Source organism: Dromaius novaehollandiae, chromosome 4, assembly GCF_036370855.1.
Source record: "Dromaius novaehollandiae isolate bDroNov1 chromosome 4, bDroNov1.hap1, whole genome shotgun sequence".
Lineage (NCBI taxonomy): Eukaryota > Metazoa > Chordata > Aves > Casuariiformes > Dromaiidae > Dromaius > Dromaius novaehollandiae.
The window spans coordinates 16420185-16439030 of record NC_088101.1 but is presented as its reverse complement, the minus strand read 5'-3'; the positions used below and the strand labels follow the sequence as shown (position 1 = coordinate 16439030).

General features: G+C 42.5%; 1 protein-coding gene across 4 annotated transcripts in view; it reads right to left on the bottom strand.

The window, feature by feature from the left end:
- BMPR1B (bone morphogenetic protein receptor type 1B) overlaps window positions 1-17232 on the bottom strand; it is a 254313-nt gene extending 237081 nt beyond the window's left edge. For 2 of the 4 annotated variants that reach the window (XM_026102445.2, XM_064510504.1), the window contains exon 1: window positions 16706-16950. The gene's annotated coding sequence lies outside the window, so the exon portion shown is untranslated. Of the gene's footprint in view, window positions 1-16573; window positions 16648-16705; window positions 16951-17026 lie in introns of those variants that run through there. The other 2 variants (XM_026102444.2, XM_064510503.1) reach the window with 2 other exon arrangements.
- Window positions 17233-18846: the final 1614 nt, after the last annotated feature.

The following is an 18846-nucleotide window of genomic DNA, read 5'->3' as shown; positions in this document are numbered from 1 at the left end:
TACTTTTAATTTTAAAACAGAAAAAGGAAAATACAGAGGGAAGAGGAAAGGAGTGAATTGGTTATGGCTATATTTGTCTTCTCTACAGCACATAAGGATTGCCTTACTCTGAAAGGGTTCCTATGCGAATATAGGATATATTGAATACATATGAATATAGAAATATTTTAGGTAACAGCAGCACGGCAGAGCTGCACCTCAGCCCTGCCGCTAAGCCAGCACGTGTTTCCCCCAGCTGCTCCCATGGGCCGGTGCAATCTGAATCCCCAGGGACTCCCCAGGTGCGCAGGAGCGGGATCCTGCGCCCACAGTGTTGCACCTTTTCCCCGGCGGGAGTCACTTGGATTATTTTGTCCTGGGGTTTCTTGTTTTGCTTTGAAAACACAACATTCAGCAAACACAGACTTTCCTGGACTTTGCAAACAGAGAGGGAGGCAAAGGGGAGTGATACAAGGCTTTGGCCTGCCAGATGAAATTACAGCCTTGCTAAAGAACAAGCAAGCAACTAATGGGAGCCCAATGACATAATACAAACATCTTGCAGTTTCCTTCAGTAGATTAAAGGCAGTTCATAAATGAACTTCTAAAAACAGCAAAAATCAAGATACACCTCCACCTCAAACACTCTTAAAACCTAATTCTAAAATTTCTCCTCTGCTGATTTTTTTTAAATAGACAAAAATCCTTTAGAAAGGATCATACAGAAAGGTAATATAAATATCAGTACATGTTCAAAAGAAATGAGTGAGCTGTGGTGAGGTCAACATGGAAGCACTCAAACAAGCACCAGCATTTATTGAGTACACTGGTCATTTCTCCCTTTGATACTTGAACATTATTTCCTCTAAAACTCCTTGTAAACTTTGAAGTTTCACACAAGATCTTGAAAGAAATACAGAGTCTAACCAGCTGCTAACCATGATTCTTTAGCTACTCATATCCATGTATGTTACATGGGAAGCTTAAAAGAGAATAACCTGAACAACGTGAAAAGCCAACAATGAAACTCTGAAAATTTATACTAGATAAAAGAACCTGCAGTCTCAACACTTGCACTGCATAGTCCAGAAAATGATAAAAAACACAGTTCAGCAGAACAGCTGGAGTCCACTGAAATGGAGCAAAGCCAACGTTTGATATACAATTTGCTCTGGATACGCTAAGTTGTATGAGACACTTTCACATTCACAATAAACCTCTTGTCACAGCCAGTCCGCTAGACAGTCTGCTATTTCTGAAGCCTCGAAGTCACAGGCAATAGAACTGGATAAAAAGGCTGTTATCAAGAGAGAGGCAAATTACAAAGACAAGATATCTGAAATTACACAACAGCCTCTCTGAAACTACACAACCAGCTGTGTTTCGCACACACGGGATGTGCTTTGCATGAAGGTGTAACTGAAGCTTGTACCCATGTGCATAGACCTTCCCAAAGGACTGGTAACCTCACCAAGTGTACCGCCCTGTGCAGTAACCCCACGCAGCCTACGTGCTCCTACCGCCACGCAAGCCGAGTCAGCGTCCCCACCCACGCACAGGCGGGGCTGCAGAAGACTTCCCTGCCAAATACCGCTCGCTTTCCAGCGGCGGTCAGTGCCGCGTACAGAGCTCTTAACATCAAATTAAATGCAATTTCCTCCCCTGAAACGGAGCAAATCCTGTAGTCTGAGTCAAGCTCAAAGTCACGTATTTAGCAAGCGTTAAACTCTACGCAAACAAGATGAGACCACCGGGATTTGCTCCTCAGAATATAAATACGTTGCCCGGGGAAGAAGCATGGAGACATGGCAGCAGGGCTCTCTCTCTCATGCGTGCACTGGAAAACCTCAACTGCAAAATCGAAATAAAGAGGCGGTGGGTACATAAACACACCACAGTACAAAACGGCTTGAACAGATTACCACATTCAAGGTAAATGTTTGAAGAACACAGTTGAAGAGCAATACATCAAAATGAGAAGATTTGCTAATGAAATTGCTCATGTTTAAATACCTAACTTATTTCCTTGCTCTTCAGACTGTTATTAAACACTCATCCTGAACCATCTCCTGAAAGGGAAGAGAGAAAAATTTAGTCAATATTGTACTTAAAGTAATGCGTGAAAGTTAGAAGAAATATGGTCCAAAGTAAATGCAGTTATTTTCACAGCTAACAAACTGCAAAACTGCAGTATAATCAGTGAATACAAAAATTAATTTACCACTGATGAGTAGAAATCCTGCTTTTACTAACCTCAAAATTTGACACATGCCCTGATTTCTGGGGGAAGTTCTTGTACATCTTGTTCCATTGCTCAAGTATTAATCCACAAACCAGTAGGCTTTTGCAAGCCAAGGAGAGGAAAATCAGTAGAATTCACACAGCTGAACCAAATTTTGTTGAGAGAAGGTAAACATCCTCCTAGACAAACTATCTGTACATGGCTTACATTGTTAAACACTGGAACATAGTCGACAAGTTTGACAGCCAGCTTAGTTCCTGATACCAGAGCAGCACAGAAAGTTTGGGCCATTCAGAGAACGAGAACAGTAATACTGTTTAAGGGCTGAAGAAGTGATTTTATAAAGAGAAGAATAAAGTTGACTGCATACCAGTTTGCATGAAAGATAACATGAAGGTGTCAAAGCAATGTCTTCAAGCAATCAAAAGTGCAAGCCAAGGAAAAACAATCTGTGAACATGCAACACTAGTAAGTGCTACTGGGAAAAGAAAAAGGGTCTGATGAAGAAGATTCGAGTTCTTTCTAAAAGCCGGGCTTATTTCCACCAATGCTCCTTGGATTCGCAGGGAGGGCAAAGAAAGGCAGAGGAAGGAGAACTTCCCGCTACCGCCAGGCCCATGCGACCTCTCTTGGAGCTGGGGAGTTCTCATGACTCCACCCTACCTCAAAGGTGGATTTAGAACATAACACGGAAGAACAGAAAAGGCGGTCTACTTTTCTGAAGACAGACACGGGTATTTATGGAATAACAAAATGAAGGCTCTCTTCTACCTGTGAGAAAGTGTCAGAAGGCATGAGAATCCACCCCCAAAATTTCTGGGTCATAAACGGGAAGCGCCTCTAGAATTATTCAGGCTCGACTCAAGTTTTGTTATGTTTTGAAATGGAAAACTACAGAGTACTTAATCCACAGCTGTCGTCATTTGGTTTCTATGTAACCATACATCATACATCTGTATATCATAATTTTTTAACTTTTTACATCGCTGCTTCTATTTATTGCAATTCATTTCTGAGGCTGACGATAGAAGAACTACAACCAGGAAAACCTGATTAAGGAAAAATAAATATGGCAAATGACATTGCATTCCCAAGGTATGTAAAAATGACCAAATAAGTGAGGTAGTGCGATTTCTGTAAGTTCAGACTTTTTGGTCAAGTATCACAGGACACTACAAAACACACAATAGGCAAATGCTTGCCAGTAGCACAGAGAAGGATTTGATTATGTCCATTAACATGAGAATATACCTCCCCCCATCAGCAGTTTTGAAGATTCCTAAGCAAAGGATGCTTGTTTCTCACGAGCAATTCACAGTGGTTTATTCATCATCATTTGAGTTTCTCAGCACATTTTCTGCATATTAACATATTTTTGAGGTCTGTTAAGAAGCAATGACCTTCCAGTTCATGATGTCATTTGCCTCTTTTGGCAGGGTCATTCTGAACTGAAAAAAAATCAGCTGTTGCTTCCATTTCAAACCTTTCACAGTCTCTATTGCCATTCCTTCCTTGTAACTCACTGCCATAGTGTTTGTAATTCCATTACATTAAGAGCCCACTTCTGCTGAACACAAAGGCAACGTTGAAATTGCAGGGTTGGATTTAAGGAGTAAACCTGAATAAACAAATAGAGCCAAAGATCAACTACGTTGCCAGTTCTGTTACATTTTCAATGCAAAAAAGCTCTCAGTTTATCAGCCTCTCCCAGTACCCATCTCCTTGAAGTATGTCATCCCTGCCTGACTACAAGACAGCAGTGGTGTGACCTTCGCAGCCCACAAGCTTACCTTTAAGGATTCCAAAAGTCGAAATTAAATTCTGACACGACTAAGAGATCTTCCCACTTTTACACAGATGCATCCAATAGCCAAAAGATGATGTTTGTTGAAATTTTCTCTCGATATTTTTAAAGCAAACTCTGTACACACACTCAGCATCCTAGCCCATTTTCTGAAAGACTTATGACAATCTCTGCCTCTGTCATTTACCATGTCTACAGGTCCTCCTTCCGATAAACATTCAGCCATACAGCCCACATCGACCAAATCCGATAGTATAGTAGATCCCAAAGACATAAGTATCATGAAACTTGGTCCACATAGAGGAGAGAAAACCAAATTTGTCCCACACTGAAGGAAGGACTGCATCGTGCATCCCACAGCCACCGATTGTGCTGATTAGGCTTTCTAAAGCAGTCTGGTGCGACACTGGAAATGGCAGAACGCTGGTCAGACAGGTTGATCTGAGCAATTCAGGCAAGCCTCTCGAGACGGTCACTGACACAAAATTGTCTGTCAAATATCATTTTGTTTGTCCATCCATCACTACTGCTTTCATGTTCACAATTATGGCAATTTTGAGTGAATTTTACGTGAAATCTTATGCATATATAATACAATTTCAAAGACACTTCATGTACCAGCAGTCTCAGGATAGCACCTACCAAGTCCCTCATCTTATTTTCATGAACAGTGGATCTACGAGAAATGTACTGCAGTTACTGCAGGAATGGGAACAGGAGCCACAAAGGGATCCCAGTTCGAACAACCAGCTGTCGGTTGTTACTACCTGTTGAGCACTGATGCTTTTCCACACAAGAAGTAAATAACTCAAAGATATGCTATGCCTCAAGATGACTTAGGCAGACCCGCAATTACCTAGGCATCAAAAAGATCAAGTATATTGAGGCTTTGAGAAAGCAGGGGAGGTGGGGGACGGGGGAGGATTAACATTACCCATTGGATTTAACTTGTCAGCCAGAAGGTCAGCTGGATCTGCAACTAGTAATGAGCACCTACAGAAAGCACACAACACAGTTTTAAGACCAGATTTTGGGGGGGGGGGGGGGGGGGCAGGGAACGACATTTAAAACCTCTTCAGACATGAATAAAAAGTTAAGGTTTGAAAAGCCTCAGCAAAGTAGTACTGAAGGCAGGCAGGAATTTATTGAGAAACATATTAACTGGAACCTCTGAAAGCACAGAGCTGAATGTTATTTGCAATCTCACTAGCATGAGGCCCGATTTCCTGGACAATTACAGTATCAGATGGGCCCCTATAAAAAACAGACAAGGCAACTTTAAAGGTAAGGCAGAGAATAACCCCCAAGGAAATCATCTCCAGGAATTACATTAGCATTACTCATGGAACAACACTGCCCCAAGAATGAAGGGGGGTAAGATGGGCACAGTTCACAGGCTTCATCAGCAAAACATGCTAGTCACAGAATCCACATTTACTGGAAAAACTCACCAAAAAGAGTTCAGAGATGCAACTGAGGATCCAGCCCAAGTGCACCTCAAACACTTGATCAAAAAGAGAAGTTACAGAACTAAGAAGCCCACATGACAAAGTTTTCCATTTCGCCTGGATTTCCTCTGTTTCAAACTACCCAAAGACTGGTACAGATAAATCAAGCTTTGCAATACATCTCATGAAGAAGCTCAATTACTATATTGCAAATTATGTGAATTACTGTACTATCTATCTTGCCTGCAATTTTTTGCTTCAAACAATGGGCACAACTGCACACCGTTAGCTCTGCCACGCCAAAAGAGACTAAAGAGATTACAGCTAATTCCTACTGTGCAGAGACTACGTTTTCTAGCATGAACTGCATGAAACTATCAAACAGGAGTTCGGAGGTATTCTCCACAAGGATAACCTATTAAGTCAGGACCAGCAAAGACAACTGATACCAAAGGAAGTTTCACCACTAAGGTTAAGCATGCGATCTGGTCACGTCCTTACACCACACCGGTGAGCAGAGCATGGTATGCGCATTGCGTGCCCTCGCGCATGGGCTTCCATGTGCTCTGGTCAGGTCCTTCATCTGCAGGACAACACATTCAGGAGTCCAGGGAATAAAGCAGAGTACTCCTATCACCCTGTAAAGAGGGATTAATACAGCACATATGCCAAAAGCTTTCCTGGAACGCGTAAAATCCAAACCAGTGAACATCCATGCATTCGTTAAATACTCACGCGCACAGAATTGAGCTAGCCACAAAAACTTACAAAAATGGAGAGACAAGAGCGTATGGTATCATTTCAGTAAGAACATGAGGACAAAGAAAATTACGTTGTTTGACATACACAACGAGTATCTTATATGCACCTTACGGTACATCTGTCACGCTTTCATTGAGGAAGAGTACTGTATTATTTGTATACAGTATATTAAACAAGAATTACAGTTGTATTTATCGTTGTGTCAAGAACCTTTCTTGATTAATGAATGTGCAAAACTTAGCCGTTATAAGCAAATAGATTGATCACCTGAGTGGAGAGTATTATCACCCAAGGAGATGGTTGCTGCTGCTAAGCCACCACTCCACAGATGTTTTCACACTGCACAAAGGAACACCCTCTAAACCACAACAGCAGCTGAAGTTTTCAACACTGGCTTATTGACAACGAGCACAGCAGTGGGCTGCCTCTTGCGCCGGGAGGAATACTCGCGGGAGACAGAAGCAGCAAGTGGCTGCAAGAGAACTGAAGCACTGCAGAAAGGAGGGGTGCAAAAGTCACTTGAGCGAGAACATCATCAGACACAAACAGTACAAAATACCCCGTCAACTCATTCTTTCATTCATTAAATAAACAGCCCGTTTATTTTGCATTTGCAAGTGAATTAAGGAGTTACCATTTGCAACAAATTTTACAAAATATTCTAACTATTAAATGAAATAGTTCTTTTTTAAAAAGAGCTTAGTTATCAAAGCTTCTATCTGTTACTCAACTTAGATACTGCAAATTCTCTCTGGGAGCCTTATTGTTACAAACACTGCAGTGAACTATATAACCCAGATATATAAACAGATTTGATTTCACCTCAAAAAATATTTTTCCCTGCAAGAGTCTTATGGGGAGAAACATTATAAAAAAAGAAGTGATTATATTTAACTGTGAACACCTCTATTTTTAAAGCATGTGCAACAGCCCATACTATAGTGTAAAACTGCTCTTATCAAAGCAACAAAAATAGAAATTGGAGAGTGCAAGGCTAAGTCTGTATAACAATAAAAATCTGTGACTTTATTCCATGAACCATGATGTATTTCCTGCCATTGCAGAAGTCAGGCAACTAGAGTAGAAATAGCCTTCTGAAAGACATTGGTACCAATTTTCAGCTCCAAAAACAGTTATCTTGTTCCAAATGTAAATCTTGGCTTTCATAGATGAACAAAACGTAAAGGCTTCTCAAGAGCATAAACTGATCCCGTTGCGCAGTTAAACAAACATCTGCTGTTAATGTTTGCAGCTCTTGTGTTTCTAGTAGAGCCATAGCTAACCTGTTTTGCCACTTTAAAAAAAAGGCGGCAGCAAAGCCTCCTCGGATCCTCCTCAGCCATACATTCTACAAAACAAAGTTTCTGTCCATATCTGAGGACAATAAAGAAAAGAGAAGGGCAGGCATAAATATCTTAAGTTCACAGTCACATAACTCTGTTCCTCTGAAAAAAGCTCAGCGAGTTTACGGGTATACCACATCAAATCGCTCAGAAATTCTCCTACACCATGCTCCTCTTTCCGTGCAACAGGCTGTCTGCTGGAAAACACAGCATCCATAGCCAAGAGCTGTGTGTGGGCTGAAATGCTGTTGAAAAAAATGCAACAAATCCCTGAGATTAATGACTTCACACATGCATCCCTAGTGCTGCTGCCCAGAACTGCATTCCCCTACCCCCCCCGCCAAACACAGTCCTACCACCACCATCATCTGATTTCCTTCCTCCTCCAGTGAAGATGAGCGTGCAGATCTGCCTATGTGATATGCTTAGCAATGCCTCACGGCATGATGAAAATCACCCTGATTATCCTCTCCCTGATAAGGGCATTTTCAAGAACTCAGCCCCTGGTCCTATGCCTTACCTCATATTTAATTTTGCCACAGATATTTTAGGGCTTTGAAAAAATACAAATGGATGATGAGCTTTAGAAAAGATTATTCAATGCAAAGAAGTTTCTCACAACTCTTGACATTTGTCTATTATTCATTTTTCCACCTTTATTTGATGATACAGCTTACAGAGTGCAAGCAGTTTAAAGATGCTAGCAACTGTTCTGTGATATTTTCCAGTCTCCACAAAAAGAGAAGCCGCAATCATACTGCTTAGTCCTCCTACATTCTTGCATCTAGAGGGAACACGTAACTGGTTCGACATCTGTTAAAAAAAGAAAATGATCTGTAATTTAGCACACCTTGTCTCTGAAAAGACAGATCACCACCTGGGACAGTTCAACAGCCTCACAATTCTGAACTAAATCTTCAGTAAGCAAAATAAGAAAGATTATCTATTTTATTTTTTATTTTTGAAGGTGCTGAACACTGAAACTGCTCAAAGAAGTTAACAAGCACCACAGATGCATGCGTATGCTTTAAAATCAAGTAAGTAGGCCACCAAATCAGGGTTGGTCACTGGTCACCTGCAAAGGACTATCTGGGCTTGCAACTGCTGCCTAGGACAGTAAGGTCATTTATGAGACAGGTGTTTTCTGCTGGACTTATATGCCCACTAAAGCATGATTTTACTATACCAGTCTATACTAGTTTAAGAAGTGAAACAACCTATACAAATAAAAAAAATCTTTCATGGTATTCATGTCTGTGTTACAGCTGTGCCATACACGCTTTAAAGCACAAACTAAATGAAAGGTCAGCTGCAGAGCCTGGAGTGAAAACAGGAATTGCTGCGTGCATCCTTGATGGATTTTATCATAATCCTTTCACATGCTGTGATCTAGAACCATTAATAGTACATGCATACTGCTGCTGCCTCACGTAATCTGTCCCTTCTGTCCTCAGCCAACATGAAAAGCAGCAGTGGTTAAGGTCCTGCCTTCCCCTCTGCAAACTTCTCTGTGCCTTCTGTCTGCAGACACAGGCTGACAGCACCTTCCTTAGCCAGCGCCCTCCACATGAAGACAGGCACGGTCATGCCCTCAGACAGCTTGCTGGACTTGTTGCAGGGAACTCAAACTACACATTGCAGCTCTGGTCCAGCAGAGATCGGAGCATCTAGCACCACTGCATCTACTCACAGCACATGAAGTGCTGGATGCTACACCGTAACTATCATTTAGCCCATTCATAAGTCACGTGCGGTAATTCTCTAGGACCCTGGTTTGCACAGCTGCCTTCGGACCCTCTCTACTCTACCTCCTGGGGACTTTTTCCCACTATTTTCAATTAAAAAAAAAAAAAGAAAGAAAAGTTATCTTTAGGATATTAGAGCTGCAGGAGAAAAGCTTTCAAAAACTATCTCTAGCCTTTGACATCTTTGCACAAGTACCACTTGACAGTATCGCTTACTCTGTAGTTACAGAGAAAAGAGATGAATTTCTGAGAAAGATAGCATCATTTTCAACTGTTTGTTTCTGCTCTAATCAATTGAGTCAAGCAAGACTTCACATGATTGCTTCAATCTGCTAGAGCGCAGTGAACGATGCTATCTCAGATCATCATATAAAACAATGAAGATGTCTTTGCAGTGATACAGATCAGGCACATTTGCACAGCCCCTTAGGAGTGCTGAAGATCGTATCTTCCAGAAAAAAGATAATAAAGAAGAGCTAGGGACAGCAGCTCTTTAAATGCTCCAAGAATTTTCAAAGCGACTGCCCATCTAGGCCCTTAATTTTATAGCACACCATTTCTGAAAGCTTAGAATCAGCCCTCAGATCATTAATTTCCTTAACAACTCTGCTTTTGGTCAATCAGACTATTTACAGTTTATTCGTTGCTGTGAGCCAAGTCCAGTATTTCAGTACGACTAGCGTGAAAAAAAAAAAATTAAGATATTTCAATGCATGTTAAGTTGACTTGTGTGTATGCAGATGCCCCACCAATTTCAAAAAAAGATTAGCATCAGTGATTAAACCCGTGACAATATATTCATTTACCAAGGTAAGTCATGCAGTTTTAGTTGTTATTAAATTTACAGTGAGAGAAACGCAATGCCAAGAATGGTTTACAGAAATAGCTGAAATGCTCCTAAGGAAAAAATGACATTGAGATTAATAATTTCAAATATACGTGTAGCAGTTGAGAGCAGAGGGCAGTATAAAAATAGATCAAACCCTTCTGACAGGCTCTCATTTCTTCACACCATTCCAAGCCAGGCTGCCTAAACTGGCAAGGTGAATTAGAAGATTTCATGCCTTGTGCAGAACCAAAATTTATGCTCTGCAGAGAACTAGCAAAACATTTATGCACAAATTAATCTCCAAGTTAAGTAAATCTGATGGTATTAAAAACACACACACGAAGTCAAACAACTCAAGATTCAAGCCTCAAAAATTATGAGTAAACCTTACAACCGAGAGGACTAGAAACTACTCTTTGTTTTGGTTTGTTTTTGCTTTCCTAATGAAGCCCTAGCTTTCAAATAGCCATTAACTTCCACGAAAGCTTAAAAAAATAAAAATCATAAGTAAATTGCACAAGTTGAAAATACATCCTGTGTGTAGCACACATCATGTGTTAGTGCATCAGGAGAGCAAATTTCACTCAATAAATGAAATAGTCCTGAAAACCTCCATAGTTCAGTCACAAAAGAGTTTGATTAGTACCTGCCAATAGTTTTCTGGGCAAAAAAGTTACAAAGTTTGTTATCTTTACTTTCTTTTGGTTTTAGTTGGAACAAGCCTGGATGCCTGCAGGTCCTCACTCAGTGGTGCTCCGAAAACACGGAGCAGCCTAACAACGCTGCGCATTCCCCCCACTGCAAACGACTGTTGTGTCTTCTGCGGGTCTCGCTTGCTTGCGGAGGAAGTGCAAGGGAAAAAGACAAGTCTAAACTCTTGTGCGATGTGGGGTTATCAGAGAAAGTTAATTGGCTTCAAGTTAAGATGTATTCATCCTCCTCTACAAATACACAAGTGTGGATCTGCCTGCTGCTGCAGGAGCTGTCTGATAAAAATCCTATCCCTTCCGTAAAGTACAAAAACACAAATGTGCACCTATGTTATGCCACTGCTGCTCTTGCACTGCTGGCAAGCACAAGTTAAGTGCCAAGGTAGCTCCTAGATGAACCCCTAGAGCTTACCATCCATTTGAAATTAATGCCAAAATTCTAGAGAAAAATGGTTTTGCCATTTAGCTATAGCAATGCAATTATATCTGTGCCAAAGTAAACTTGGAAAAGGAGGTTCGTATCTGTGGCAGAAAGATTTCCCTGTCGTAAGGGGCACACTTTATGTGACGGTGATAAGTGTCCTGTGAAAACCAGAGTTAGACAGACTGTAGTTTGAATGCACAAAAATCACACCAGCAATCATAAGTACATGCACTTCTTACCATCTCTCAAACAGAAGTGATACTATATATTAAACCCTAAGTACAATACAGATTCAAATTTTAATGTTCAGTTGTTTCAAGGTAATGAACTTAGCGGCTCTGAACGCTTGACTACACGCCCTTGTGAATAAAGGAGAAGACAATACCATGGTATTTTTCAAGATAAAGGCATAAAACAGTTCTCTGAATAACTGAATTCTCATCCGCTCATCAACAGTAATAGCATGGACTCAACCTTATTCTTGACCCAGGGTCTCAAAACACTTCCTACGGACCACATTACACTTGACAGAAACCAAGATACAGAGCAGTTAGGGACCCATCCTGTGTTATCTCCTGGAAGCAACAGGACCCTGCTCAGCTTGAAGGGTTTCTCTACTTCGACTATCTAGCAGGGCAAGACCCTACAAGACTTGCTTATGAATAAGTCTATGATACTTGTATGCACTTCATTGTATTTCTGCATGCTACAAAAATCTTGCTATATTCATTTTAACAAACTCTACCAGATAGTTACGCCTGAAGAAAAATTCTGTGTTTGGGAAAAAAGCCGTTCATCCAACTTCAGTAGCAAATGCAAATAACTAATTAACCTTATCTCCATTACACTATCCTGACTTTGCAATACATCTGGCACAGAAGCAAGAATTTGTTTGCTTTGTCCAAATCTTCTCACGTACATACAGAGTCTGCAATGAACAGACTTTGAATCAAATCTGACCAGCAAAGATTTAGCCTTCAAATACACCTATACCCTCTGTTCTATATACATATTTGTCTATGTCATTTCATCATCACTTCTGACGGGGAAAACAGAAATTGGCAGATACGTGAGGAAGAAAATTATATTTAACTACCTGATTACAAATAAGACTATTTGTGTATGCAAGTCACATAAAAACAAACTAGCCAAACGCTGTTCACCAAATACACGTTACCACTCCAAGGGGAATAATCAATTTCTTAGCCCACCCTGTGTTTGTTTTTTCTCCCAAATAAACAGTATCTGTTTCAATATTTCCTTTATGTCAGTTCCTGTGCTTAAATACATTTCCTCATTAAAGGCTTTAGGATTCCAATTTAATAATCTGAGACAAATCCTTGGCCAAAATTGTAAGAATAAAGTAAAGTAAATTAGACAAGGTCAGAGATCATACTGAAATTGAAGTATTTATTAAAACAGCTATTTCTTGTAAGGAAGATGATCACAAAGCTAAGGACTCATTTGATCCTTAATTGACCTGAGTGCTTTTAATTAGAAAGGGGGGAAATTAGCCTAGAGTTAATTAACATCTTGATTCTACAAACCTGCAAGTGCCTAATGTTATTCATGTAGGTATTCCTCAGTGAAGTTATACATGAGCAAATACGTTTGTAGCTTCAGGGAATAAGTCTTGAATAACTTAACCTTTTAAAACTCTTAAGTGGCTGCTTTATAAATATTAAATTTCGTATATACAGACCATTTTGTATTTTAGGCTCTACATGTGAAATCCTTCTCAACACCAACAAGTATATGCTTTTGTTTCAGAAAGGCAGCAACAAGTTATGCTTGTGTTATAAAAATGCTGTAGTTTTAAAGAACATACCTTTTAGTTATGCGCCTTTATTCATATTGGTCTGTGAAAATACAGTCTTTGGCTTAATGATGTCAAAATGTAGAGGTGTCTAGCAACGTATTTGACTTAAGCACTAAATTAATTTTAAATGTGCACCAGAAAAATCCATTTGAGGGGAAAAAAGTTCCAAAGCGTGTGTACACACAAGTCCCTGCATACTATGGTTCATTTACTGTTTGGAAAACATCCTTTCGGAACATTTAAATAGAGAACCTACATTCTTCGACATTTTCCCTGCACAAACATCCGTAACTTCAGTCTTTTTTGTTATATTCAGTGGTTTGTGCCCTTGTTTCCTCGAACTTAGCAAACTCTGTGGACCAATACCTGTGGCCTTGCAAGCCACCACAGATGACTCCACATGCCAATTATGCAGTGCTCAAAATTGTAACCAAGTCTAACTGTAACTAAGCCTCTCATGAAAACACTCTCCCAGCTGGCCATTTCACCATGAGGAGGTACTTCAGGTCGAGACTCGAACAGAAGAGAGCTCTTTTAGCCTAGTTTCCCAAGGAAATGTTTAGACTTGCTTATCTGTGGATAAACAAGCCTGCCAGGCTTTCTCTAGTAAGTTTTGAACCTGTTAACCAATTATAACCAAATCTGACAAAGCTTTAGGGTCCTAAAAGATACTCACTCTGACAAGCGGCAGCAAAGTAGGCAGCCGGACAGAAAATACAGACCCCGTTAACGACCCTGCAAAGGAAAAGGCTAGAGCAGTAACTTACCACTGTTCTACCAGGGAATCCAGCCGTGACGTGCAACTCATAAGAAAACAGGTTTCCTTGGTTTCTTGGTCTTACCAAGGACCCCTGCAACATATTTGATGTACAAGAGCAATTAAGCCATACCGCCTGTACACCAAAGACACACCGATGCACGCACCTGTTTGTGCACGCACACACCATGGCGTGAGCTGATCATAAAGAATAATTGATCACACAGGAATTGCTTTACAGCTTGATGAGGTGTTGACATTTTAAACAGAGAAAAGTAAATTCAGTAATGTAATGCATGAAATTGTGCTATAAGGTAATCAAACATTACTTTACAATTATTGTAAAGTATTTTAGTTGCCTTAAATTGTTTCCTTATTAAAAAAACAAAAAAGTTGTCCAGCCCTTAGAGAAGCTGTAGCAGATAAATCTTTCCCCCTTTCACACAGTCAAAAGAACAAGTTTTTTCATAGAAAGCATGGTATCAGTCATAGATCTCACCAAAATATTACAGTATGTTGACTTTTTGAAAACCTTATACAATTTCTGTTACATTTCTCCTCCCTCAGAAGCAAAGCCTAGTCTGAAACACAAACTAGAGCAGAAACTAGTTTGGCACATGCAAACTTCAGACCTAACTGCAGTTTTCTCAGGGGCTTCCTCAGAATTTTGTCCAGCAGAGACATCTCTGTTTGTTTGAGACTATACAAAATTAGCAGCTCATCTCCTTCAAAGAGGAACTACTGTAGAGAAAGTTTCATGAATTTTACAGTTTGTTCTACAAAGAACCACTGTAGATCTAATTCATTCGTTTCTGTTAAAAACTTTTAGCATTTACAACATAATGATCTGGATCACCTTGGCTTGACAGTCAAACACTGATGCATCTATAAATCCTAACCAACTTCATTTGAGTAATAACCAAGATAAACATGTTGATTTATAAGATATTTTATCCCTTATCCCTGAAACTGCTCAACAGACAGTAGAAAATACCTGTCAAAAGTTTGAGACACTTCTCTGATTCACCCCATAATTCGTATCTGAAGGCTATAAACTACTCCGTAACGGTTGCTGTTAGCAGCAGTATGGTGGCTGCACGCAAGCGTGCGCGCGTGCACACACACACACACAGGGTGCTGTCAGGTATTCTGCACATACGACAAAGCAGTTCCTTCCCCAAAGGATTTACAGTCTAGGTAAACGCTTTGTAGTCAATGGCAAGCTATCACCAGTTAGGAAACAGAGCAGGTCGTAAACGTTCATTTTAGATAAATAAATAAATAAAGTTAATCTTATTCCTCAAGACTAGTAACACATCATTTCCCACCTGAGCTTTGGACTTCCTCTCATTGTTCCCTTGCACCTGGCCACAGATATTATGTCTTATGTATCGAACCTCTTGTTTTCCAGGAAACAATGCATAGAGAAGAAGGACAGAAACAGGCAAGAAAGACTAGATTCTGGGAACGGGCTTTGTGAATCTGTCAGTGTACATTATTACCAAGCAAATTTCTTTAACAGTGTTTCAAGACCTGAGGGCTTGATTCTGCAAAGTGATGAGTGCTCTGCCTCCATGCTGCAAAGAGTCCAACACATGCATCACTTTAATTACACAAGCGCCCTAATTAAAATAGACCCACTCATATCCTTAAGTTAAGTGCATACTTAAGTGCTTCCTTGAAGCCAGAGCATTCAGCACACTGCCGCACAGGGCCCTGACCCCTGGGAGGGATGCCCAGTTCAGGGATACACATATGGATAGACACACACACATATTTACATATATAACTATCCTGAAGGCCTGAGGTTTTCTTCCTGATTGCATGAATGTCCATCAAGAGCAGCTCAGCTGAAGCCAAGCAGGGTAGTAGGTTGTGGGAAAACAGTCAAGACCCTGAAGTTGTATTTACTGCCTGGATTCCTTACTTTCAATTAACTGCAAGACTGTTTCATAACAAGGCAAAATTGCAACACATGAACTAAAAAATTTACAAGTTTATTATGACTATGTTACACTAACCTAACAGTCAGATGCTACTGTTGGTTTTTTTCAGGGGGAGCAGGAGGGCTTTAAAAAGCTCTGAATGAAGCTTGCTCCTGTATGTACAGCCTTTGCAAGAAAAAGAAAACGGGAATAAGTGCCAGAAGTGTCCTGCTATTCTTCTGGCGGAGGCGATTTTGCCCTCTGTGGGCAATCGCACCGTGGCCACTCTGTCAAGTTAATGTACAGTGCCTCCGTGAGTTACTCCCAGAGATCGTACCCAGCCTGCAACCTGTAACGTGCTGACTTGAACGTGTCTGTTGTCCAAAATGATTTGGTCTCAGAAAATAGTAATGGCTGTACCCGTTTCCTTTCTTTTAAGATAAGCTTTAAATAAAGCAGGCTAGATCTTTTCAGCCCGAAACCATCATGACCAAGCAGAGACACAGTAAGTTTATAAAACCATGAGCAGCACAGAGGTGAACACACATCAGTTCTTCGCTATCTCTTGCAATAAAAACACAGCCTTTCACAGGAAAACTCAGCACATAAGGGCGCAGTTTTTTGACAAAGCACAACATTACGCGCTCAAAGTTTTTGCCCCTGCCTGCTGCGGATGCTGGAAGTTTACACGCGGGCAAGGGGCAATCAGACCCGTGCACAGAAAAGGGGGGGGGGGGGGGGAAGAGAAAAGAAAAAGAAAAGAAAAGAAAAGGTCCCATTACTTACCCGCAGCCTCTCAGCCTAGGGAAATAATGCACCGTGCCCCAGTCCCTGACACCGCAGTACGTTAGAAAATAAATAAATAAACAAAACTGCTCACACGCTCGGCAAAACGCGCCTGCGGCTGAGTCAACTCACCGCGAAGTCTCAGCGCGCTCCAGCTGCCGCCTGTCCCCACCGCGGGCCGGAGCCGCCACACGCTGGAGGCGCCAAACGCGCCGCGTTTAACCGAAAAGACGCCGGGGGAAGCGGGGAGCGCGTCCGACCGCAGCCCCGGCCCCAGCGCCGCCGGCAGCCGCGTTTCGGGGCGCCTCCCCCCTCCGCGGGGCTCCGCCGGCGACGGCACCGAGCCCGCAGCCGCCCCGAGCGCCCGGCCCGGCCCGGCCCAGCCCAGCCCAGCGGGCGGGGAGCGCAGGTGCAGCCGCCCCGGCCCGGCCGGTACCGTGCCCGCGTCCTTACCGGCGCCGCCGTGCCGCTCCCCGCCGCTGCCGCCGCGCACACACACACACACACACACACACCCCCCGCTCGGCGGCGCGGAGCCGCTGCAGTTGGGCTTGGCGTTTTGGGCTTTTTTTTTTTTTTTTTTTTCCCTCCTTTCTTTTCCCCCCCTCTTCTCCCTCCTCCCTCCCTCCGCTTGCCCTCGCCAGCTCCCACTAGGGATCGCCCGCCCGGCGCAGCCGAGGCTTCGCCTCCGCCCGCCCCCCGCCGCGCTGCCCCGCCGACGCCTCCGGGCGCCCCGCCGCCATCCGAGGGGCCCCTCGGCCACTGACTGGCCGCGCCAACACCACGGGGCCCCTCAGGCACCACCGCCATTTCGGGGTGCCTCTGGCACTGAGCCCTGCCGCCATTTTGGGGGCCCCACCACCATTTCGGGGGCCCCTCAGGCGCCAGCCAGGCCCTCACCATTTCAGGGTCCCCGCTGCCATTTCAGGGCCCCTCAGGCAGCAGCCAGGGCCAGTTACACCCCACAGTCGGTGTGAGGGCCCAGCACAACCCCAGCCAACCCCACCGGATCGCCACGGCCATCAATCCCTGGTTGCAGGCTGCCACGTCCTTGTCCCTATCCCCACCCACACCTGGCTGACAGGACAGGGAGACTTCAGACAAGTGAAGCAACTTACCACCTCTACTAAGTTAACAACTCAGATAAGACAGACAACAGGGCAGCAGCTGATTAAAAACAAAAAATGGATTGCTGAGATGTCAGATCACATTTGTAGCCACAGCACTAATTTACTGCGAAGCGTAGGCCGTACCAGAGTCTCCCACTCAAGATACTCTGCTTTTAACTTGCACCGGGTGCCCGGCACCCTCCAGCACTGCCTGGCAGGCACAGCAGAAAATGCAGCCCAGGGTTTTCAACCTGAGCACCATTTCATTACTGCCTCCCTCTCTTCTGTGATTGATGACAGGAGGAAAAAAAAGCCATCAGCACTTCTGGTTATCACATTAAAAGCTGGCTACCACAATTTCAAGTCTCTTGCAACACACTAAAGTTTGCCTGCGACTTCCAACTAAAAGGTTGAACCAACTGCAAATCTACTGGGCCACACTCACTGGTAGCACAGATGCACATTACCATAACCTCATATACAGCTTCGGTTTGTCACACTCGGAAGAGTTAATACTTTCCCTCACTTTCAGAGGGGATTAATGTACTAAAATATTATATTCACATACACAGAAGCCGATTTACCTCCACTGAATCAGAGCATTTAGTTTGCAGAGGACAGAGGAAAGACTGCTTCAATATTCTTTGAACATGGAGGGGGGAGAAAACTAGTTTCAAAAAGGTTGAAGAGCCCCTTGCACCCGACCTCTCTCTATTCTTAGGTCTAAACTGCTCCATCTGCGGCACAACTGACACTTTTTTTTTAATCATCTTTCATGCACCTTTAAATTCCAGGGCCTCAGTAAATACCAGAGGCAGAAGTGCTGAAATACTGTGAGAAAGACTGATTACTAGCTGAGGCAAGGTGTGAAAGTGCTGAAAATCTAGGGATGAAGCTTGCTCCAGTGAGACTTGTAGACCACTATTTTGCGAAACGTGGGTATGCAAGCTATCACTGTACACTTCATGCTCCACACTTTTTTGGCCCGTATCCTGGCTGCAGCTCATTATAACACAGGTGTATTGCCACTTGTGACCCTAAGGTTTCATCCTCAGCAGAGATACTTCACTGCTTAATTTGTTTCCCTCTTCCGTTCGTCTTCGGCAGACAAACAAAAGCAGGCTGCGACAAAAAGTTCTTGCTCTTCTACGAAACAGCAGAATA